Raw genomic sequence first — 23,909 nt, 5'->3', positions numbered from 1 at the left:
CTGAATCCATCTTTCCAGTAAAATTAATTGTATTATAGGTATTATTTAGAATATATTGATTATGCTATACATATAGATTTGGGTACATTTCTAAATATTTGTATTGTGAAGATAATTTCTAACTATCAATGACATTACTATCTAGTTTTGGTGTTGTGAGGAATAAGCTCACCAAGTCAATCAAAGGAGAGACATGGAGATTCAGAGCACGGTGACGTGACGCTTTAATCATTGTTCTTGCAAGAGCAGGTTTCTGAAGGTCAGGCACACTTGGGGCAGTTACAGCAGACAATTTATTCTTAGCGTGCAGGTCCCTCCCCTGGCTCCTCATTGGCTGAGGACTAGAGAGGTTACAGCCTTACCCAGACATCACCTATGCCCACGTAAGGCAAAGAGTAGTCTGATTGGAACAAATGTACATTCCCTAAGGTGAGGCAGAGACTTTCAGTCCCTCCTCCCTTTGTTCTTTGGTGCATGCTCATTGCGAAGCCAGCGAAAATAAGCCCAGGAAACAGAGAGGGGAAGAAGAACCAGGAAGTGAAGTGTCTAAGGGCTTGGGACTCCACTGGGTATGTGGGTGGTGGTGGGGGTGGTGGTTCCTACATTATTTCCAATAGGTTGTAAACCCATTGTTAACTAGACAGGACAGCTTCTTTTAGTATTTCTGAAAATGAATCATCTCCCTTACTTCTCATAGCGTTAGTATTTAATCTCAAAAAATAATGTGTCAGTATGTATGAAATTTTATCCTATTCTATGTATTACATAATTTATGCTATTAGCACCCGCATATATTTTACAGAAAAAAATTCAAAAATATTTGTTATAAAAACAGTAAGACATTACATAAAAATTTAAAAATATAGGAGTTAAATCACTCAAAAACCTACCACCTTAGTGGAGCAGCTATCGACATTTCACCCATTTTAAGATTTCCGTAGTCAGGGTGGGAATGAGAAGTGTGGTACAACCAGGCGAATACATTGCCCAGTATTCTTTTCCCTTTAGTACTGACACCTTAATCTCTTTCTGTAACCCTCTCTCTGGCTTCTATCCGGGACTTGATGCCAGGACAGGCAAATTTCTACATGGAACAATTTACAAAACGAGCCCCTGAGTCCCTCACAATCTTTTTGTGTGTAAGAAGTACAATCCTAACATCATGGACATCTGGATTAAGGTTCCTTGGAGATAGCGCGCATTATAACAGCCAACCCCTGCCTGCCCCTGCTTGCCAGAAAGAAAAAAAGGAAAGAAAGAGGGAATCTGTCATTGCTGAACACAACTTTGAAGGACTGGGTCTTAATTCAAATATTTCTCTCAATTTCACAATGTTGAATGGTCATTAGCTCACCAGAAAATAAAATAAAACTTCTGATGAATTTTATAATAAGGTTTTTACCCTTTTACATTTGGTCTTAGCCAAAGGCCGAAAAGAGATGGGGTTTTTCCCCTTTTAAGTCTGGCATTTAACACTATTAAATTAAAACACATTGAATACAATATTTTACCTTTACCTTGAAAGACGTGGTCATTTTTTCCTTTGAGGTATTTATCATTTTCAGTTTAATTTTTATTAATTCTCTTTTAAAGATACCAAAACCTCCACAATTACAGGAAAAAATCAGAAGGTTCTTAACAGATAATTATTATGTCCATGTTTTTTTAGAGAAGTTCTCCCTCAATAAATATTGTAACTATTCTGTCTATGCTCACTTGAATGACTCTGAAGTAGGTGTTCTCTGGAAAGACAGAGTTAAATCGATTATTTTCTTATCCAACCTACCTTTATTCCCGACACCATCTTTTTTTTTTTTACACAAACCAAGAGAAAGCTGTAACTTTCAACCCACCTTCTTCTCAGCTCTGCTTTTAGTCTTTATATCTCCTTTTGTATCTCTGTGCCCTCTAAAAATGTCCAGAACATTGGAGAGTTAAGCGAGTTCCTCCTCACTGCTCTACCAATACAAATTAACCTTTTGGGAAGATAATTGGGAAGTAACTGCCACAATTTAAAATTGTACCACACAACCTTACTTCTAGAGGCACGCCTGTGTGGCTCAGTCGGTTAAGCATCTGATTTCCTGACTCAGGTCTTGATCTCATGGTTTGTGAGATGGAGCCCCACGTGGGGTTCTGGACTGACAGCTCAGAGCCTGCTCGGTACTCTCTCTCTCCCCTTCTGTCTCTGCCCCTCCCCCACTCATGCTCCCTCTCTCAATGTAAACAAACATTTTTTTTTTTTTAATAAATTTACCCTTTAGAAATAAAGCACACAATGCTATATGAAAGAAAAGTTTTGAGTAGTCTTGGTATTAGTAAAAAAAAAAAAAATTAGGAAAAAAACCATAAAAACATTCAATAAGAAATTGAATAAATAAATGATGCTATAGTCATACAACAACATATTCAGTTGGGGCACCTGGGTGGCTCAGTCAGTTAAATATCTGACTTTGGCTCAGGTCATGATCTCCAGGTTTCTGGGTCTGTGCCCCATGTCAGGCTCTGTGCTGACTGCTCAGATTCTGTGTCTCCCTCCTTTCTCTTCCCCTCCCCACTTGTGCTTTGTCTCTCTCTCTCTCTCAAAAATAAAACAAAACATTAAAAAATTTGTTTTAAAAACCAACCATATTCAGTTAAAAGTATATGATGTACCTATCTGTGTTGGCTTGAAAAATACCCACAGTAGGGGTGCCTGCCTGACTCAGTGGAGCACACAACTCTTGATCTCAGGGTTGTGAGTTCAAATGTTAGGTGTAGAGATTACTTTAGAAAAATAAAATCTTTAAAAGAAAAAAGAAAACTTCCCACAATAAATTTCTAAGTGAAAAAAGTTATACATCAGGATGTAATGTTCCATTTACATTATGCATATCGTGTGAAAAAAATTCCAGAATATGCACCTGTGAGCTGTGTTGATCTTTGGGAAGTAGGATTACATGGCAAACATTCACTTTCTGCTTTATTCATCTTTATAACATTTTTTTCATAACTCAGCAAGTATTTCTTGATATTAAAAACTACTGTTAAATTATAGTAATTATAAAATTTGATCCTAGCTTAGGAATAGAAAAATAAAGCCCAAAGTTTTACGGATCATATATGGAATTCGGAATACGGTAATGATGACATTGCAAAATAATAGGAAGAAAATTCAGCAAGTAGCACAGTTGTCCATTGGAAAAGAAATTTAACCAAGTAACCGTTTCTTATTCTCAGATGAGCAAGTGATTTCCTGATTCATCAGAATTTTAAACCTACAAAAGTACTTCATAAAAGTTACAGATTTAAAGACTAAGTAAATATTCTGTGGCCTTAAAAGCATGGCACAAAATATAGAGGCACCAAAAATGTTAGTATTCGTTTTCTCAGTTGTGTGAAATATCAGAGGACTTTAAAATTATTTGAGACATGCTTCAACTTTGTGTGATTTTTAACAACAAATATCATGCAAGTAATAGATAAGTTTCAAAATAATAAATGGGTTCAGAATAGTCAGGATATTAGAAGTTGTGTGGTATAGTTGTAAATTTCTATACTTCATGGCACACCTGAATCATGGGGAAAAATACACTTTATATGTATGTATACATTTATTTTTTTTAATATAACTTATTGTCAAATTGGCTAACATACAGTGTATACGGTGTGCTCTCGGTTTGGGGGGTAGATTCCCACCGCTGGTCAATACTCTATCCGTGACCCGTGGCACGACATGCCGCGTCCATGCCTCTCCTTCATCATTAAATTAAATTTCATTCCCTTGAAATCAGAAGACCCTTAACGTCCCCAGCAGGAGGTTTTTGGGATTTGTGAACACATTACCGCATGCTATGTGTCTTTCTCACAAACAAAAAGAAAAAAAAAAAAAAAAAACTTTATTTTCTGACCCAAACCGGCACTTTTTTAGACATCTTTTTCTTTTCCTCCGTTGCTGTCAGCAGCAGCAGCACTGTCTTCTTTTCTGAGAAACTCTCCCCAGAGAGTGAACTAAACTGCATACCACATGGTCTGCCATCATAAAGGTGCAAAGAGCCCCAGGCCTCATTCAGATATGAAAACTGGGCTGCTTCTGCTCATTGGTTAAGCGACTCATCCTTGCCCATCAAACTTACAGCCGTTAAAAATTCAAATTCTTACTTTCTACAGACTTTCCAAGACACAATTTGGCAATACTTATAAAAATATTTTAAGGGGCATAATTTTTTGGTATTTAAAGAGACACTATGCTTGTGTTTGAAAAGAAAACTTCTGGAAGATTATACATGAAACCCTTAATTTGGCAAAATTAAAATCAAGTAGGACTGAAAGACGGAATAATTCAAGGAACTTTTATTTTTAAAGAGCTTATTTAAGTTTTATAATTATAAAAGTCCTGCTTCAGCAAAATTAAAAATGTTTATAAGTCCTCTACTATGAGGTTGCTCATAAGCAGGAAAAAGTAAATATCTATTGTGCCCATTAAACACCTCTGGATCATTATACTAAAGAAATAAGAACATGCCTGCCCTCTAAGAGTCTACAATTTTGTTGGGGAGATAGGCTTGCAAACAAATCGTTAGGAAAAAAACTGAGACAGCCTACTATAAAGTTCTAGGTTGACTGTAATCAAATGCGTATGGCCAAAATGCGAAAAGTGATCATTATAGTTGTTCAAAAAGAAAGGTCAATAATTGGGAAGCAGTGGGTGACATAATAATACATAATTTATGGATCTAAAGAAGAGAGAAGGGTATTCTTGAGGAAGTGTCTCACAAGAGATGAGACCTGGAGTAATCAGGGTGTGAGTGAAGGTTGGGGTCATGGATGGAGACAGAAAGAGGAGCTAGGCAGGAATAGAACATGGGCATCTGACTGGCTCTGCTTATGCATGTGCCCTTGCCCTAGGGTCTGGGGTCTAAGAAGAGAAGAAACTCCCCATTTCAGCTCAAGAGTAGGAGACAGAGCCTTACCTCTCACCTATGTTGGAATTACTTCCAAGTAGTAAAAATGGGTAGGTACTGTTCAAAACAACAGAAGTGCACACTGATAAGATCTGTCCAAAAATAAGTGGATTTCTTTTGGAGGTTGTACAGTAGGATGAATGATGGTCCCTCAAAAGATAGGGCCATGTCCTATATCACCAGCACCTGTGAATATTACCTTATATGGGAAGAGGGTCTTTGAATATGTCATTAAGTTGGAGCTCTTGAGATGAGGAGTTCATTCTGGATTATATGATTGATTCCTGAATATATTACAGGTGTCCTTTTAAGAGACACACAGGAAAAATGATGTGAAAACTTAAGCAGAGATTAGGGTGATGTGGCCACAAGCCAAGGAAGCCAGCAACCACCAGAAACTAGCAAAGGCAAGAAATGTCATCTTCCCTAAGTCTCTGTAGAGAGTGTGTTCCTGCTAAACATCTTCAAGTTTCTAGTCTCCAGAACTATGAGATGACAAATTTGTGGTTTTTGAGTCACTAAGGTACAGGTGGTGAGCCTCCCATTGCTGTAAGTATTTAACAGGCTGAATTCTACTTCTGAGATCAATGTTTTGGAGATAATTCTTGCTCAGGGCCAGAGGTTGGATTTAGTGATACTGCACGTTGTTTTCAACTCTAGGGTTCTGGACTTCTTTTTTTTTTTTTTTTAAGTTTATTTATTTTGAGGGAGGTAGGGTGGGGAGAGGCAGACAGACAGGGAGAGAGAGAATCCCAAGCAGGCTCCATGCTGTCAGAGCAGAACCTGATACGGGGCTAGACCTCAAGAACGGTGAGATCATGACCTGAGCTGAAATCAAGAGTCTGATGCTTAACAGACTGAGCCACCCAGGCGCCCCGCCCCTGGGGTTCTGCACTTCTGACTTTCACATAAGCAGCTCAGCAAATCATAGCCTCATCCTGTTCCTTAGTCTGTCATTTCTATGCAGTTAGGCTTAATGGCTCCAATGTTAATATTTGGCTACTGATAGATTATTGGAGATTTTATTTCCCAAGTTGTTCATAAACAAACTTGATCTATTACTTACACCTTCTCTTTCTTTTCCTTTCCTCTCTTTCTTTTCTTGACACAACAGTTTGAATTGACTAACATGGAAAAATTAACTGTTCAGATTATGCAGCTGTCATTTTTCATGCTCCTTGGGAATATTCGCTAGAGAAATAAATGGACTTGGGCTGCTACATTTGTTACCAAATCATTGGAAATTCCCTTATTGCACTTTGAATCATCCTGAGACACACTTATTTTTAGCCATTTTCCTGATGTTGTCATAAATCAGAGTTCATCTCCAAATCCTTGTGACTCATGTCTCATCTGCATAAATAAATATTGAGAAGTGGCAAGTAAAAAATTTCTCTTTCTTTTTACTTAAGGAATTTAAGCAGGTAACAAGACATCCTGACTATCCAAAAGCTAAAGCCATGGCACTAAGTTTGATCATATTTTATTTTCTTCCACACTTTCTCCAAATATTAAAAGTTAGTGATTGCACAGAATCCTTTGGAGGGTTTTCTGTTTTGCTTTTTTTAAACAGATTTAAATTTTTATATCTCTGTTTCAGATAATATATGATATTTCATGGTCGTACCCTACTCATAGCTGAGCATTACCTATTGACACATGTTATGGGAACATTTGGTCGCAGATATAATCTTAGTTTTGGCAAACGTGTAAGCCTTATGAATATTGGATTTTGTATATAAAATGAATTATAATCACCAGTAGATATCAAAGCCCTGGCATATGAAGATCTCTTGGCTTTACTGTAATCTTGTCTGCTCCTAATCTTAATCCTACTTTTCTCCATTGTCCTTTCATAATATCCCTCCCTCCCTGCCCTATCCAAATAGCTCACAGTGTAGAGGGAGGGACAGAGGCTGGATCAGATGGATCACATTTGGATTTTTTTTTTTTTTTTTTTTTTTTGCTTGTTATTTTATCTCATCATAAATGCACTCCTTAATCCTCATCACCTGTCTCCTCCAGCCCCTCACTCTACCTCCCCTCTGGTAACCATTAGTTCGTTCTCTATAGTTAGGAGTCTGTTTCAGGGTAGTTAAGTCCCAGCTGGGTGGCTCATTCAGGTAAGCGTCTGACTCAGCTCGGGTCATGATCTCACAGTTCACGGGTTCAAACCCCATGTCAGGCTCTGTGCTGACAGCTCAGAGCCTGGATCCTACTTCGGATTCTGTGTCTCCCTCTCTCTCTGCCCCAACCCCACTTGTGTTTACTCTCTCCCTCAATAATAAACATTAAAAAAAAAAGGAGGGGTCTGCTTCTTGGTTTGTCTCTCTTTTCTTTTTTCCATTGTGTATTTGTCTTGTTTCTTAAATTCCATACATGAGTGAGATCATATGGTATTTGTCTTTCTCTGACTTATTTCACTTAGCATTATACCCTCTAGGTCCAATCATGTTACAAATGGCAAGATTTCATTCTTCTTTGTGGCTAAATAGTATTCCATTGTGTATATATACACCATATCTTCTTTGTCCATTCGTTAATCCCTGGGCACTTGGGCTACTTCCATAGTTTGGCTATTGTGAATAATGTTGTAAAAAACATAGAGGTGCATGTATTCCTCTGAATTAGTGTTTTTTGTATTCTTCGGGTAAATACCCAGTGGTATGATTACTGCATCGTAGGGCAGTTCTATCTTTAGCCTTCTGAGGAACCTCCCTACTGTTTTCCCAAGTGGCTGCACCAGTTTGCGACCCCACCAACAGTGCAAGAGGGTTCCTTTTTTTGCCACATCCTCAACACTTTTTGTTTCTTATGTTGTTGATTTTAGCCATTCTGACAGGTGTGAGGTGATTTTATTATACAAATAAAGGGGAGTCATTTGAGGCTTTTGAGTACAGAAAAGATTTGCTCTCTGGAAAGCTCAGAATGATCTGAATATAAGGTTAAATTGGAGGGAAAAGAGCTGGTCCCAGGCCACTCTTCTTTTTATTTTTATTTATTTTTTTTTAATTTTTTTTTTCAATGTTTTTATTTTTATTTTTGGGGCAGAGAGAGACAGAGCATGAACGGGGGAGGGGCAGAGAGAGAGGGAGACACAGAATCGGAAACAGGCTCCAGGCTCTGAGCCATCAGCCCAGAGCCCGACGCGGGGCTCGAACTCAACGGACCGCGAGATCGTGACCTGGCTGAAGTCGGACGCTTAACCGACTGCGCCACCCAGGCGCCCCGCCACTCTTCTTTTTAGGCAGCAAGTTTGGGAACTGGCATGCTGGCAGAGTGATAGTGAAGGAGAAAATCGGAAGTCGTCACCAAGGAAAAAAAAAAACCAACGGGACTGGATTAAACCTGGGAGGTGGAGGAAGATAGCATGTGAGGAAAGGCCAACATGTGTCGCCTCAGTCCGTTCTGCTACATAATTTCAGATGTGATCTGAATTGAAAAGCTCCCTATCCCGATGCTAAAATAATGAGAAAAAGTCCAGTAATATCCTCGCAGATCCACACAACTTGAAACTCTGTTTGAATTGAATCCCAGTTGTTCCAAACTCACTCCTAAAAATCAGCTGACAGCTTTGCCACCCTACTTCATGTGGTTTGTAAGCAGGATAAGCAAACTTTGAAGGATCTGTTGTTTTCCTGGATCGCTGGAGCAGACTCTAGAACTTACCCCTCTCTGCAGTCACTTACTGCTTTATTAATTTTTAGCCCATCGTAAAGACATCGTCGGTGGTGTGCGTACGGATTAGTGACTATCGGTTGGGGTCCAGGGGGAGGTGTCCAGTGTGAGGTTTCAATCCTAATTTCTCCAGTCATGGCATTAAACGCAGCTGCTGTCTTCCAGCCCAGCCCGCCCCACCCCCACTACCGACTCTAGAGTTGTCTTTTGTTTTAGGCACTTGAGCAAGCCGGTCCCACCTGCCTTTTATCCCAGGCTCCGTGTAGTCTGACCCCTTAGCTTCCACATCCCTCCTGTCTTCCCCTCTCTCGAGGCCAGGCTCTCCCCAGCACATTTCTCTGCACTTATGTGCCCCTCACCTCCTGTGGAGAAACAAAGGCCACGCAGCCCAGGGTCCGAATGGCGCTTACCACTCCCACTGGTCAGCAGGGGATCAGGACAGTTTGCCAGCTAGACAGATGCTGTGGTTGTCCTTAGGCCTGCTGGGTTCTGCAGCTCAACTGCGAGAAAGACAGCTTGTTTGTGATTTTTGAAAGTCAGTATTTTTTAAGTGTGCAGTTTTACGAGGTAGGGCTTTTCTCATTGTCATAACATGTAATTTGTCAAGAAAACACACACACACACAAACACAATTACCTATTAAAGTACTTGAATGATGCGGACTCCGGGGTGATTTCCCTTTGAAAACACACAATACATTGCATTAGACTTTCAAATGAGGTAACTTCCCATCTCTTCCTGCTTCTACACTTTGGTTGAGTTCTAGCTCTATCCTAAAAACCAGAATGGCAAACCCATAGGATGATTTAGAGTAATGCTTTGTGATGATCTATGTGAACTTCTCTCTCCTTTCTTCTCTTCCTGGATACCCACACCACAACCTCTCCTCACATACTCTTAGAGAATTTGTAAAGTAAAAAGGGCTAGCCTTGAAAACAGCGCATCTGTATAAAAATCAGAATGGAAAACTACTCCATTGATTAACATTGTCAGCCCATCTTTTGTCAAGCACTGGCTAAGCCATTGAGAATACAAAGTCAAACAATATATAGTCTCAACTCTGAAAATGTATCTACTTTAGTAGAAGCAGCAGCAAAGCAAATCATCATTTCAGTGTAGGATAGCTGACTTTAGGGGGTAATGTGGAAGCACCGAGGAGAAACTTCTCAATTAGATTAGGAGATAAAAGCGGTCTCTTTGGAGAAGTGATGCTCAAACTTTTGAAGCGTTTTGTAGAAGTTAGCTAAATAAGAAGGGAGAAAAAGAGAAGAGCATGAAGAAAGTTTTAAAGGAAAGAAACAGTGTGATCCATTGTTTCCATACCAGAGGTATTTGGGAAAAAGGAACAAATAAAGCGAGGGAAAGAGAGAGGACACTTCTGAAAGACACACAAAAGCCACGAGTCCTAGGCTAAGGAATTTGTTATCCATCAGGCTCTGGAGAACGTCAAAGGATTTTTATGTAAGTGAATGACATAACTGGACAAATATTTTATAGCAATTGTTCTGACAGCATTCTGAATAATAGTTGAAAAGACAGGCGAGAATTGTAATTAGGTGGCTAATGCAAAAATTCAGGCACGCAGGGTGAAATCCTAACTTAAAGTGAGGATGCTAGGATAGAAGAGGTAGGTGGCTAACCTGTTTGAAGACGTTGAATTCATGACTCCCTGACTCATTAACTGCAAGAGGTGGGGGAGAGGGAAAAGGTGAAGGTGTCAAATGGGATTCAGGCTTTATCAGTTGGTTGAGTAGTGATACTAGTCATTGACTGAGATAGGAAATTTAAAAGTAACCAATTTTCTAGAGAATTGTTTGAAAATGTTAAGTTTGAGGCTTATATCTACACACACAGTAATATAAATAATATATTCCGAGCAAAAAGTTGGGAGAATACATCCTAAGTTTAATAGGGGTTATCTCCTATTAACATTTGGCAGATTTAGGGATTGGATTTCCTTTTTCCTTGTATTTTTTCTATATTCTAACTTTTACATAATGAGTATGTATTACTTTTAATAATAAAACAAAAACTAATAAGAAAGAAAGAAAGGTCAATGTGGTCAAGAGGACCATAGAGCAGTAGACCTAAGGGAAGGAAGCGTCTATTGGTTTGGCAATATAGAAGTCATTTGGCAATTTTACTAGACGTCTCATTCCATGGGTGGAGTTGTAAATGGACTCAGAGGAAAAAGAGATAGAAAGCACGGAGGACGCTTTCAAAGAGATTGACTGTAAAAGGAAGCAGAAATATGGATGTGAACATGATGAAGATATCAGTTCAAAGGAATATCTGAAGATAGAATTCTCTCCGTGTGTTTACAGCTGACAGGAAAGAGCCAATATAGATTCAAAAGTACAAGACAGGGAAGGGATGACTATTGGAACAGTAACTCTGAAGAGACGTTAAGACATTGAATTCCAATATCAGGTGAAGTAAGAGCCTTAGACTAGAAAAGACTTCAGTTAAGAGGAAATGAGGAAAGCATGGGTAGAAATAGAAATAAAGGAACAAACGTTAAACACTTGCATTAGCCTCGAACTCTTTCCCAAATCCTATTTAGATGGCAGTAAAGCTAATTAATACATGGCAAGTATAAAAATCCAAAAGGAATGTAAACATCAGCAGTGCAATTTTGGAAACTGAAAAGTAGATGAGTGAGTGGTAATCGACTTAGCAGACCTCGTAAAGTAGAGAAAGCTAAAATATAACCCAGTTTACATCTCCTACCTGCGGAAGACCCAAGAATTGGAGGGATCCTCTTACAGAATGCTGGCAGCATAGGGCATTCCTCCAGGCAAGAGTCTGGAAGAGCCTTCCCTGGGGAATCTGGCCCACCTACAAGGGGGGGAAAAAAGTACTGACACTGGGGATTCTACAAGAAAATAGCCAGCCAAATCACCATACAGTGAAACCCACTATCAAGAAAATCCAACCAGCAGCATAGAGATGCCCAAAAAGAACACTTACAAACAAACTTGAGATTTAAAATATACCAATAAGGGGCACCTCGGTGGCTCAGTCGTTAAATGTCTGACTTTGGCTCAGGTCATGATCTCAGAGTTCATGAGTTTGAGCCCCACGTCGGGCTCTGAACTGACAGTGTAGAGCCTGCTTGGGATTCTCTGTCTCCTCTCTCTGCCCCTACCTCACTCTTTCTCTCTCTCAAAATAAATAAATAAACTTAAAATAAAATAAAATATACCAATAACAATGGAAAACTCAATAGAAAGATTGGAAGAGAAGGTGAAGAAGTCTAGAAATCAGTAGAAATCTAGAAAAACAGAGAAAACAGGGAGGAAAAGAAAAAATAAGTTAGAGAACTATTTAAGAGAGCCAAAATCTATATAATAGTTCCAGAAAGAGAGAGTAAGTAAGGCAAATTGAATGGAGAAAATCATTAAGCGAATAAGACAAGAACATTTCCCCAGAGCTGAAGGATATGAGTTTCCAGATTAGAAAGACCCAGCAAGTGCCAAGTTGAATGAATGAAAATAGAACCACACCAGTACATTTCATTGGTACATTCGAAGGAGGGGGAGATGGGTGAGAAAAAGGGTTTTTGTTTTTTTTTTTTTTTCCACAGAGCAAAGGAAAAACAGGTCACATAAGAAGGATTAGGGATTTGAGCAGTTTGGACTTCTCAACAGCAATGTTGGAAACTGAAAGGCATGGAAAATGGCTTCGGAATTCTGAGGAAAAACAATTTCCGGCCAAGAATTCGAAACCTGGCCAAACTATCAAGTAAATGTGAGAATAACAACATTTTCAGACATGTAAAATCTCAGAAAGGTGATGGCTGCAAAGTAGACATAGCAGTCAGCCAGGCCAGACCGGAACAGGTCAGGGGCTCCACCAAGAGACTTTCCCAAGAAGAGGAAATTAACATTAGAGGTTAAAGGGATTGACTAGGAAGAGGATAGGGGAAGCCAAGTTGATTATTATCAATCCTAAAAACTCAGAGGGATGTGTGTTTTCACTGCCTCCCATTCATGGCTTTGGTGAGGGATGAATTCCCATCCTAGGGTTGTGGGATGGCTGAACACAGCACCAGGCACGTGAGATTGACAACAGTTGATTAATCACAAATAGAGCCCCCGGGAGGAGGGCACCACCACCAGGTTGCACTCAGGGACTGTGAGAGGCAGTCTTTGCAGTGTGAAGAGGGGGAGGTGACCCCTCCCTCCCCACACGAGAATGTGATTGGCTTTTCTTTTTTAATATGTTTTATTTTATATTTGAGAGAGAGAGGGATTGAGCATGAGCAGGGGAGGGGCAGAGAGACGGAGACAGAATCCAAAGGAGGCTCCAGGCTCCAAGCCGTCAGCACAGAGCCCGACGTGGGGCCGGAACTCTTGAAGCATGAGATCATGACCTGAGCCAAAGTCAGATCCTTACCCGACTGAGCCACCCAGGTGCCCCTAGAATGTGATTGGCCTTCTTAATAATTCCAAGTGCGGGGCGCCTGGGTGACTGAGTCGGTTAAGCATCCAACTCTTGATTTTGGATCAGGCCATGATCTCACCGTTTGTGAGTTCAAGCCCCACGTTAGGCTCTGCTCTGACAGCAGAGACCCTGCTTAGGATTCTCTCACTCTCTCTCTCTCTCACTCACTCTGTCTTTGTCTCTCAAAAAACAAACTGAGAAAATAAAAAAAAAATAAAATAATTCCAAGTGCTAGCTTAGCAGGGCACTGAAATTCATTACCCAGGGATAAGCAGGAAGTGCACCTGGTCCCCTTGATACGGTCAGTTGTTTGGCTAGGGGACCTTCCCCATGAGAGCAGAGTGGGGAAGGGAAACTTGTAGAGAAACCATCTGAGGCCCTCCGGGTTTCACCAGATGTCAAGGCAGAACATAATATTGTGCTTTAATTGTAGGCCTTACACCACAGCATTCAGGAAAGGAAAAGTCATTGTAATATACCTGTGGCTCAGTCGTGATTGGCATTCACATTTTAAAACACATAAATGAATATAACCTGTAGCAGCATGGGGAAGGACAATATGGTCACGTGTTCGTGGGGCCGAGGTTTTGCCATGGTGATTAGCTAATTCCTCATGCTTCCTTGGGGAAGGCAATAGAAAGCGGCTAAAGTGGACAGATCGGTGAATGGCAACATATGCGTGCTATTTAGGAATATGGATATAAGTGCTCAGAGAGTCAGCTAAAAGTGGGTGCTTCTGGGGAAGAGACAATTAAGGATAGGAAGATCAGGGGCTGCTGTTTTATTTATTTTTTTTTTCCGACCTGTTTGTCTCTTTAAATTATGTGCATGAATAGCTCTGAGAAATTTTTTCAAACCTAATTTTTAAAAATTAAAGAAGGTAAGCTTGTAGTCTACAGGAGAGAAAGTTGAAGAACTTCTTGTCCGATGCTTGAAAGGTCCGTTCTGGAGAACCCCGCAGGGGTTCGTGTCCGCCACCCCCCGCTGGTCCACCCTGGGTAAATGAGCCAGCTTCTCCCAGCTTCTGGGGGCCTCTGCCCCAAAGTGGAGACTTCATAACCGTATCCACTGAAGGTTAGATGAGGTGATGTGAATAAAGGACCTGGCACCGTGCCTGGCATACAATCAGCGCTCGGTTGATGTTAGCAGTGTATTCATCAGGATCAGCTTGATTTTCTCCGCAGAATGCAAAGGAGGGTGTTTTGCGGAAAGGGATGGGGGAGGGGGTGGGTCTGGAGTTTGAGGAATGAGGTGAACACGGAAGGCAGTGGAAGGCCCTGGACTAGAACTGACAACCACTGCTGTGTGGAATCGGGGGCAGCCGTGGGGCCTGGAATGCACGGCCACCCGCTGCACCTGCGCCTCTGAGGCCGCAATGCCTGGGGTGGTCAGGGCCCTCCAGCGTCGGGGATCGATGGGGGCTCGGAGCTTTGCTGAGCAAAGCCGGCAAGGGAGTTAAAAAACAGTGGCAAGAGAGCGATTGACATGATGGACTGGAGAGTTTCGCCAGAAATGGAACCTGGCAAAAGAAGAAGTGACCTGATGGATGGAGCCTGGAAGTTTGCCTGTGGCCAACGAGGATTACAGGGAGGAAGCGGTGCGGTGAACAAGACGGAAGGGTCCCCGAGTTCAGACGGGACGTCAGAGAGGATTGGGAGGGGGGCGGTTCCGGTTCCATAGCTCCACGGTATGGGAGAAAACCCACCACACGGAAAAGAACGGTTCTCTGTTAGGTCCGCGCAACAACCTTAGAAAGAAAGAAGGAAGCAAACGACATCTGGTGAATACTTACCAGGTGCCTGGATTGATGTTCCCTATTAATCGCATTTATTTTTTGCAACAGTCTCATGAGGTAAATAATAGCGCCCATTTTACAAACGAGCAAAACTGTAGCTCAGAGAGATTGAATCCCTGGCTCCAAAGTCACTGTAACTTCCACGGGCTGACCGTGAACTCAAAGACAAGCTCTTGGCTCAGCAACTAGCTGGGGAAACCGGGAAAGACGGTTCTGTCTCTGAGGCTAATGAGTGGGCCGGGCTAGATATTCTCTACGCACTTCCTGAATTAATACCCAAATATCCAAATAAGGATGTCAGTGAGCACCGTCTTCCTCATTTGTCAGGTAGAAGCAACAGAATCTTCCTTACCCACCTCAGATAGTTGTTATGAAGATCAAATAAGATAATGTATGTGAGAGGGATTTATAAATTAAGACGCACTGTATGACTGAGACTTTAAAACATGTAGAAATACGGGGTCGGTGGGGATCAAAGTCATGAGGAAGAAAAATGGGGAGACTGAGATTCAAACGGTATCCACTGGACATCTACTCTCCCACCTACTAGCCGGAGACCTTGGGCAGATTATCGAACACCTCTGTGCTTCTGGAAAATGGAGATTGAAAACTGGACTGCCTCACAGATTTATTGTGAGAATTCTGTAGCACAATGCAAGGGCTGAAAATATTCACTGTTATCATCATCATTACCACTGTTTGCTAGGTGTGTTGTTTTTGCATAAAAATATGTAATTACACTAAGAAATATGAATCTATATTATGTCATGTAATTTACATATATTCTTATATAAAAATGCCTCTCCTGGAAAATATATAATATATATCTTACAGACTATAACAGATAGATAGGTAGATAGATAGATAGATAGATAGATAGATTGCTAGAGGATTAGAAAAATATTCAAAGGGGAAGTATCAGGAGCCTGAAATGGGAATAAAGACAGAGCTTGAAGAAAAAGATAGGAGAACTGGGGACACATGGACTGCTGCCGACACAAGCCTAATAAAGAGAAATAACAGACCCGTATGTCTGATCTGTGGAGTTCATGAAGTCGGCTCGGCTGCCTGCAGAATATCAGTCCTCAGAAGTATCAGTACTTCTGATGAGTACTTCTTTTTTTTTTTTTTTAATGTTTATTTATTTTTGAGACAGAGAGAGACAGAGCATGAACGGGGGAGGGTCAGAGAGAGAGAGGGAGGCACAGAATCTGAAACAGGCTCCAGGCTCTGAGCTGTCAGCACAGAGCCTGACGCGGGGCTCGAACCCATGAACCACGAGATCATGACCTGAGCCGAAGTCGGACGCCCAACCGACCGAGCCACCCAGGCGCCCCCTGATGAGTACTTCTGATGAGTACTGATACTCATTCATTCTAGAACCTAGTGTGTGCTTCCGATTGTGTTAGGTGTGGGAGAAGAAAAGATAAGCAAGGAAGTTCCCTGCCTTTAGGCGCCTAGTGGAGAAAGAATCCGTTATTTAAACAAACTGCTCTGATACAACATACAAACTCTATTTTTTAAAACAAGATAGTAATAAATGCTGACATACATTGACTGCTTACTGGGAGCCAGGTGCCGTGCAAGTGCTTTATACATATCATCTTCTTAAATCTCCCAGAAAAGCCAGGATTCCAGTTCCAGAGTTGGCACCATGGACACATTACCCTGCCCTGACTAGAAGGACCCAGTCAGGAGGTGGTTGCAGTAATTGAACTGGGAAGGGCAAGGGCCTGAACTAGGGGAGTGGTGGAAGGAATATAAGATGAAGATATGAATTCAAGTTATGTTCAAGGAATTAAAATGGGCAGGTCTTGGCAACTGATTACGTGTGGTGGGTGAAGAGATGCCGGAATTGAAACTTCCAGAGAACTCTGGAGGGGCTTTGGCCAGTGACATGAATCTAGGGGACACAAACATTTACATGTTTTTAAAAGCTCAAGCTCTTTTTAGCATCCCCAGTACCAGATACTGCTAGCTTCCTACCTACTATCCATGAAGTCATCTTACTGAATAGAACATGCACATTATTAGGTACAGAAAAAGATTCCAGCCACTTTTCCTTCTAGAAGTAGCCAATGAAAAGCTAGAAAAATGCATTGGACACAGCTGCTGGAAAGTTCCTTTGTTCCTCTCCCTTCTTTTCTAAATAGAACACGGGTATGATGGCTGCAGCTTCAGCAGCCTTTTCTGTGGACCTTGAGGATAAGCACTAATTGCCAAGGATGGAGGAGTTAAACACACAATAGCCTGGGACACTGAAGTCATCGTGGCACCATCACACAGGCCCTGACTGTTCTATCGCTGGCAACCGCCACTAAGTGATATGCCTCACTTCGCCACAAAAACGAAACCCCCGTTCTCTCTACCACTCCAGGTCTCTATTCGTTGTAGGGAGCTAGTTGGACTCAAGGCCATCCTCCATGGCAGTCAAGCAGAACTTGGAACGAGAAACCCAAATTCAAAAACAAAGAGGTGGGATTCTCTACTCCCTTGTGGCCTTCCCGTGTCTCCCTTTGCCCAGGAGCCCTCGCTCAGTTGAAAATTGGGTTTAGGTTTTGCTGTCAATCAGTTTTCTGTCTTGTGCGACCATGTAGATGCCACCAACTGACACCAGAAGGAGAACAGGGGTGTCCAGAAGACAAAGCATTCTGTTTGGAGAAAGTTGCATTTAAGATGATTTAAGGATAGCAAGGTGAAGTGTCTTAGTCCTTCCGGGCTGCTATAACAAATACCATAAACTGGGTGGATTATAAACAAGAGAAGTTTATTTCTCAGAGTTCTGGAGACTAGGAAATCCAAAATCCAGATGTTGACAGATTCAGTGTCTGGTAAGAGCCCATTTCCTGGTTCATAGACCATGTCTTTTCACCCTGACCTCCCATAGCACAAAAGAGGGATCTCTCTAGGGCCTCCTTTATAAAGGAACTAATTCCATTCATGAGGGTTTAGCCTCTCAAAGGCCCCACCTTCTAACAGCATCACCCTGTGGATTAAGATTTCAACATCTGAATTTTAAAGAGACATAAACATTCAGTTCATGGCATGAAGATTTCCAGAAAGGAGTTGGATATGAATCTGAAGCTCAGGAGAACGGTGTTGGCTGGAGGGCAGGTGGGTGTCTGGAACCATGAACATGGATGGGGTCACTAGGGAGAGTGTTGGAAGGAGAAGAGCAGGCAGTAGGAAGTGAAAGAACACTAGGGATGCCAACGTGTAACATGTGGGCAGAGGAGCCCCCAAACGGTGACAGAGGAAGCCCAATTCAGTAAATGAATGAAAACGAGGAAAGAAACGTGTTGTGACGGGCTAGGGAGTCAAAAGATGCCAAGAAAGATTCCTTTAGCGAAACCTTCTTTAAAAGGTCCCCCCCCCCAACAAAATCTTATTTAGATGCAAGCTGTCCTCCACGAGGACCGAGGTATGCTGTCACACAAAGGTTTTTCTGACTCGTAAGGCTTTCCTCAAGTCAAGGGGAAAAAAGTGAGGACCAGTGGAAATCTAAAGACAGGGCGGTGGAGTAGGAGAGACAGGGAGGAGGAGGGGAGGTAACAGACATGCTCTACCTCTAGCTTCCCACTGTAATTCTGTGAGGCAACGGATTGACCATTGTGCTAGTGTTCCGAGCTCAGTGGACCCTGTTTGCCACGTTCCAGGAGCCTGCTGTGTCAACCAGAAAGCCAAGGGTTCAGTTGTCAGAGTCCTTTAAGATGAAAAAGGTGAGAAAAGCAGGTTAAAGTGTAAGACAGAGTCTCTGAGGCTGTAGATGGCCATTATTTAAAAAGTCCTATCGGAGGCACCTGGGTGGCTCATTCGGTTGAGTGTCAGACTCTTGGTTTTGCCTCAGGTGATGATCTCACGGGTTCGTGGGTTCAGGCCCCACAGTGGGCTCTGGGCTGATGGTATGGAGCCTGCTTGGGAGGGTCTCTCTCCTTCACTCTCTGCCCCTCCCCCACTTGTGCTCTCTCTTTCAAAATAAATAAGTACACTTTTTTAAAAAATAAAAAGTAAAAACTCATAACTATCTGGTTCTTAAATTTGTAACAGAATAAATATTTAACTTGCATGGATATTTGTAAAAGATTATCCATTATTTTGGTGCAGTCGTGAGCCACTAGTCCCATCACTTAGTTTAAGAACTCTGTTTCAGTAAATAATTTGGACTCTTTGAAAACATATCCTTTAAATCAGCTAAGAGTATTTCCGTATCCTTTACTAAAACCAGTTCCATTGTTACAAAGGAAGCACATCCATGTGTAAAACCTGTGATTTTTGCCTGTTTTTCTTATATAATGTGCATTGTAAACACTAAATCTGTCAGGTGCTCGCTATTCATGCAGGTAGCAAGCTACTCTGTTGACGATTCTTTTGATTGCGAAAATCCTTTCTTTTGAATCAGATGAAATATTTGTTTATTGCTTTAGAGTTTTATTTGTTTGTGTATTTTCTCAATTTCGATTCCTAAGAGAACTAAAGCTATTTCTGTGAGAAGCTCAACAGTGAATGCCTATAAGATAAGAAATCAGATAAACTATCTTTCTGCTGTCACATTGGGCTTTATTAATATATAGCATGTGTGCAAGGAGGTCTCTGTAAATTCCACTACCTCCAAGATGCATGGAATGTTTACTGAAGGCCTTGCCATTGTGTTCTAACAACTGTGTCTAGTTTTAAAGATTCATTTTCAAACACTAAGATCCTTGGTCATTATAATTGCATTCCATATCTCTGAAGAATGCCAGATTCATAATAGAATAGGGGACGTGTGTCTAGAGGCATGCTCTAAAACAACAATGGAAGAAAGCCCAGAAACAATGTCCTTTTCACGTTGCTTACAAAGCCTAACTGCTCTGTAATCAGGAGCACGGCGAACTTGTAAGAGGAATTGAAACATTGACTGGGTACCTAGAAACTAAAAAGGCCATAAAGGAAGGCTGGCTTGTCAAATGGGATTTCCCTTTTCCATCTAGGGAACATTTATAATTTTTCCTTGTCCAGATAACACAAAGGCCCTCTGCTTTTCTTCATACATATATTCTGCATTTAGAGGAAAATTACCTCACCCTTTAGAATTTCTCCCTTTATGTTGTAAATCACAGTGACTGAAGAGGAGTCCTCATCCCCTTTGCATGCCTGAGACCAGATTTTATCAGGAAATGTTTCATCACATTCTTTTCCTGTCATTAGAGTCAATTATCATGTATATTTATGCATTCCTTTGTCTGAAAGTGTGGTTTGGGTCTGAAAAGAGCCTGTACAGAAGGGCATTTTTAATTAGACAGCCTTGCGTCTCCTGACTCATAAATGGCTAAATAAAAATTATATAGACCTATACTGGACAAGCTCATAAAAGCAAGTCTCTGCTGCTTAGCCATGCTTAGCTCATTGAGCTGATGAGCGGTCAGCTGTATTCCTTTCCACCTCACACATCACCAGCCAAACATCCAGCCAGACTCCGATCCCACAGATTATTACTGGTAATGATGTTTAAGGCAAAATTGTTTGAGCATAGCACCCTGAGCTTCTAATTTGGCAGTTAGAGCAATCTTGTCGTGACATGTAAACTTTGCACTTAATAGGCAAGGTATTTAACACATGAATTATGTGTAGGGCCAAATGCCACGTCGCAGATTTAATGCCTCGAGTTGTGTCCGGTCTACGATCGGAAATGAGCATTCCTAAATGTTCGGCCAAAAGACAAAAAAAAAAAAAAAAAAATTGCTCTTCCCTAGAATCCACGTAAAGAAGCCTGGCAGATTTCAAAGCCTATACGGTGTTTTCAGAGAGTTGTTTTATTCTTTTAAGGTGAAAAAAAAACCCAAAAAACTCTCTTTCTTTAAGAGATATCCAGAACCTTTTGAGAGAGGGTCCAGTTACTAATATTGAAACTGAAAATGCCCAGACCTTGCCCTGGCGGCTGGGGGGTTGGCATCCAGCGGTCACCCTGCACGGTGGGGGCTCCACCCACCAGACAGACCCACTGCCTTTCAAGCAGCAGTTGAGGACATGAAAGGGCAGGAGCTAGGCACAGGTGGCCAGGCCGTGAGGGGCAAGTAGTCGCTGCGGCTACACCTGCTTTCAAAGGCAACAGCTTTGTCCGGTGTCCTGTGATGTCGATCTCGGCAGTGCAAGCCACGGTGTTTGTGCCTAGCACGGCAGTGCAAGCCACGGTGTTTGTGCCTAGCACCAGCAGTTGTGAGAAGGAAAAACTTCTCCACCAATCTAGGTCTGACTTGGGGTGGGTGGGGGAGCTGGCAATAGATAGATTAAAGGGAGAAAAACATATTCTGCTGGCAGGCGGGAGTATCCTACAGAGCATAGCCCCAGGAGCAGCTAGGGGTAAGGGTTTTTATATGGGCTCCAGAAAGCAGGAGGGCATCAACTATAAGTTCCACAGGTATCTTGGACTATCTAGAATAATGAGTAAAATATCTCTGTTGATTCAAACAAATGGCACATTTTATAAGTAAAAAACAATTACCCTGTTAACTTACTTAGTTTTCTCTATCGTGAGTCACTTGGAAATTCTGTTTCTTACTATCATGCATCCTGGTGGTTCCTCTGCTACTGTTTCTTTGCATTTCACAGACTGTACTCAGTGATGCTGCACGAAATGCAGTTAATCCCCTGTCTCCGTGTCAGTTCACTGCCCCAGAGCCGCTTAGAAAAATGTTCTTTCATCTATATTCTTACCTTCCAGGATCTGTTGGTAATATTAATACAGCATTTTTGAATTTGGGGATTCTCAGTTGTGATGGGTTTGACTTCTTACTGTCAGTTCTAGATCAACTATCTGTAGATAGTTCTGTAGACTTAGTTGCAAGTTGACTGCATTGCTATTCAGTGTCTAAGAGCATCCTGATAGTTGTGCTGACTTATTACTAACAGCGTCATTGCGGTCTTTTTAGCGGACCGTCTGACCATGTGTTATTAGGCAGCAGAATTGAGACAGGTGCATTAGCAACAAAAGCCTTAAGTGTGCTAAAGATTTTATCTGATACTCGTGTCTCAGTACCGTGTTAACCTTGCAAAATGGCACAATTTCTCTCGCGTAGTTTTCTAAATGCGTTTCCGTAGCGTCTGAATGTGGCCCTTACTGCCAACTGAATGACTGTCGAGGATGTCTGAGAATGCGGCTTTGTGTGAGAAGAGCTTCTTCGAGGAGTAGAGGAAGTACAGTTTGAAATCGGCTACCAGGTTTCTAATTGCCTCCTCGCATAATGCAAGCTGAATAGACTGAAAAAGCCTTGAGTGTGTTTTTAAAATATCTAAAACATCTCTAAAGCCCAGGCCTGCAGGTTTTGTGCTCGGTCTTGCAGCCCTTCTTTCTGTTGGGTGCCGTTCTGCAATGTACCCAGGAGCTTCCCTGGAGGCCTTCAGAGTAGCCGGCCTTCCCGTGCACGCAGGGAGGACAGCAACCCGTTTGATTACATCTGATCTGCCATGCCATCGGCTCGCTGACCAAACCAACAAACTGCCTAGAATTCCGGCAGACACTGGAAATGCGCATCTCACATAAATTAGCTTGAGCAAAGAGACTTCTTGGTAAGATGCCTGGAATTGTTGGTACCATGACGTTTGTCTTTTTTTTTGTTGAAAGCAGATGTTCACCACGGCACCCTTTCACAGTGTGCTGCGAAGCCAGCTTGCCTGACACCAGAGAGCATAATCTTTGTGGTTCCACTTTCTTGGCATATTAGTCTTGATTCTATAACAAATAACTTTCCCAAACTACTCATTATTATTCCCTTCTCTCTTCTGGGGAAATGCATTCTTCTTTTCTCCTTCTCCCCCCACGGAAGATGTATTCTTTCCCCACATGCTTTTCCTTAGTTACGTGAACTGTGTAATTGATCGTGATAATTACGGTGAGCCTCATTTATACTCCTGAAGCCACTCCTGCTTTCCTGGCCTCTCAGCTATGATTTTAAAGTTACCTCCCAGAGGAAAATGTAAAATTCTTTAATGTGTTCTCTGATTTATAGTTGAATATATCGCATGCATGAATATCAAAAACCGCCTCACATTCTACTCGAGGAACCACAATGGCTAGTTTCTAAGCAAAATATTTTCGGCAACTCGAGATTTATGTTAACTGTATACAAGTACGTGAGTCCTCTTTAACCAAGCAAGAAGAATTCATAAAATAACAGAGCTGGATTTTAGAAATTCTCTAAATAATGATTTTCAAATTAAAGTCCTGTAAGTACAAGGAATGCTGTGGCAGTTTCTCTGCAGGAAAGGGCTCAGACCAGGGCTCAGACCCAGACACACACACACACACACACACACACGCACACTGTGCATGCACATCCATGTGCACGCATACACACATATGGCGCACTCACACACACTCTCCACACACATACGTCACACACACACTCTGACTTCAAGTAGAGCAGTCTGCTGCTGCTGGGTTTTTACCTATAACATCTATATAAATGGTTCGCCAGCTGTAGGCATCAGCATAAAAGATCTGATTATTGGGGTACAGTCTCCTCATTGTTGCGAAAAGATAAGAAGTGCCGAATGGCTTAAGTGGTTTAACCAAGGCATTGGTTTTCCGTCTCTTGGTCAAATAATGTCTTCACTCACCTTGCTTTCTTCTTGTATTCTTCTTACTTGTTTATAAAATACATCTCTCTCTCTGTCCCAAAAAAAATAAATAAACGTTAAAAAAAAAAATTAAAAAAAAAAAAAAAGGGGCGCCTGGGTGGCGCAGTCGGTTAAGCGGCCGACTTCAGCCAGGTCACGATCTCGCGGTCCGTGAGTTCGAGCCCCGCGTCAGGCTCTGGGCGGATGGCTCAGAGCCTGGAGCCTGTTTCCGATTCTGTGTCTCCCTCTCTCTCTGCCCCTCCCCCGTTCATGCTCTGTCTCTCTCTGTCCCAAAAAAAATAAATAAACGTTAAAAAAAAAAAATTAAAAAATACAGGACCATTAAGGGTTTTTTTTTTTAATTTAAAGTTACTTTAAGTATTTAAGTAGTTAATTCATAAATAGAGGCAGTTTTAGTTTTATGACATAACCAGAGAGCTCTTTGTCACTTC

General features: G+C 41.7%; 1 long non-coding RNA gene across 2 annotated transcripts in view; it reads left to right on the top strand.

The window, feature by feature from the left end:
- The first annotated feature begins 18,485 nt into the window (after positions 1–18,485).
- The window catches only part of LOC147581492 (uncharacterized), a 124,332-nt gene continuing 118,908 nt past the window's right edge, over positions 18,486–23,909 (top strand). The window contains exon 1 of one of the 2 annotated variants that reach the window (XR_015249678.1): positions 18,486–18,581. This is a non-coding gene — a long non-coding RNA (uncharacterized LOC147581492). The remainder of the gene's footprint in view (positions 18,582–23,909) is intronic. The other variant, XR_015249679.1, reaches the window with a different exon arrangement.

Source organism: Puma concolor, chromosome B1, assembly GCF_028749965.1.
Source record: "Puma concolor isolate L17-30 chromosome B1, mPumCon1.1.hap2, whole genome shotgun sequence".
Lineage (NCBI taxonomy): Eukaryota > Metazoa > Chordata > Mammalia > Carnivora > Felidae > Puma > Puma concolor.
This window is presented reverse-complemented; position numbering and strand designations above follow the sequence as displayed.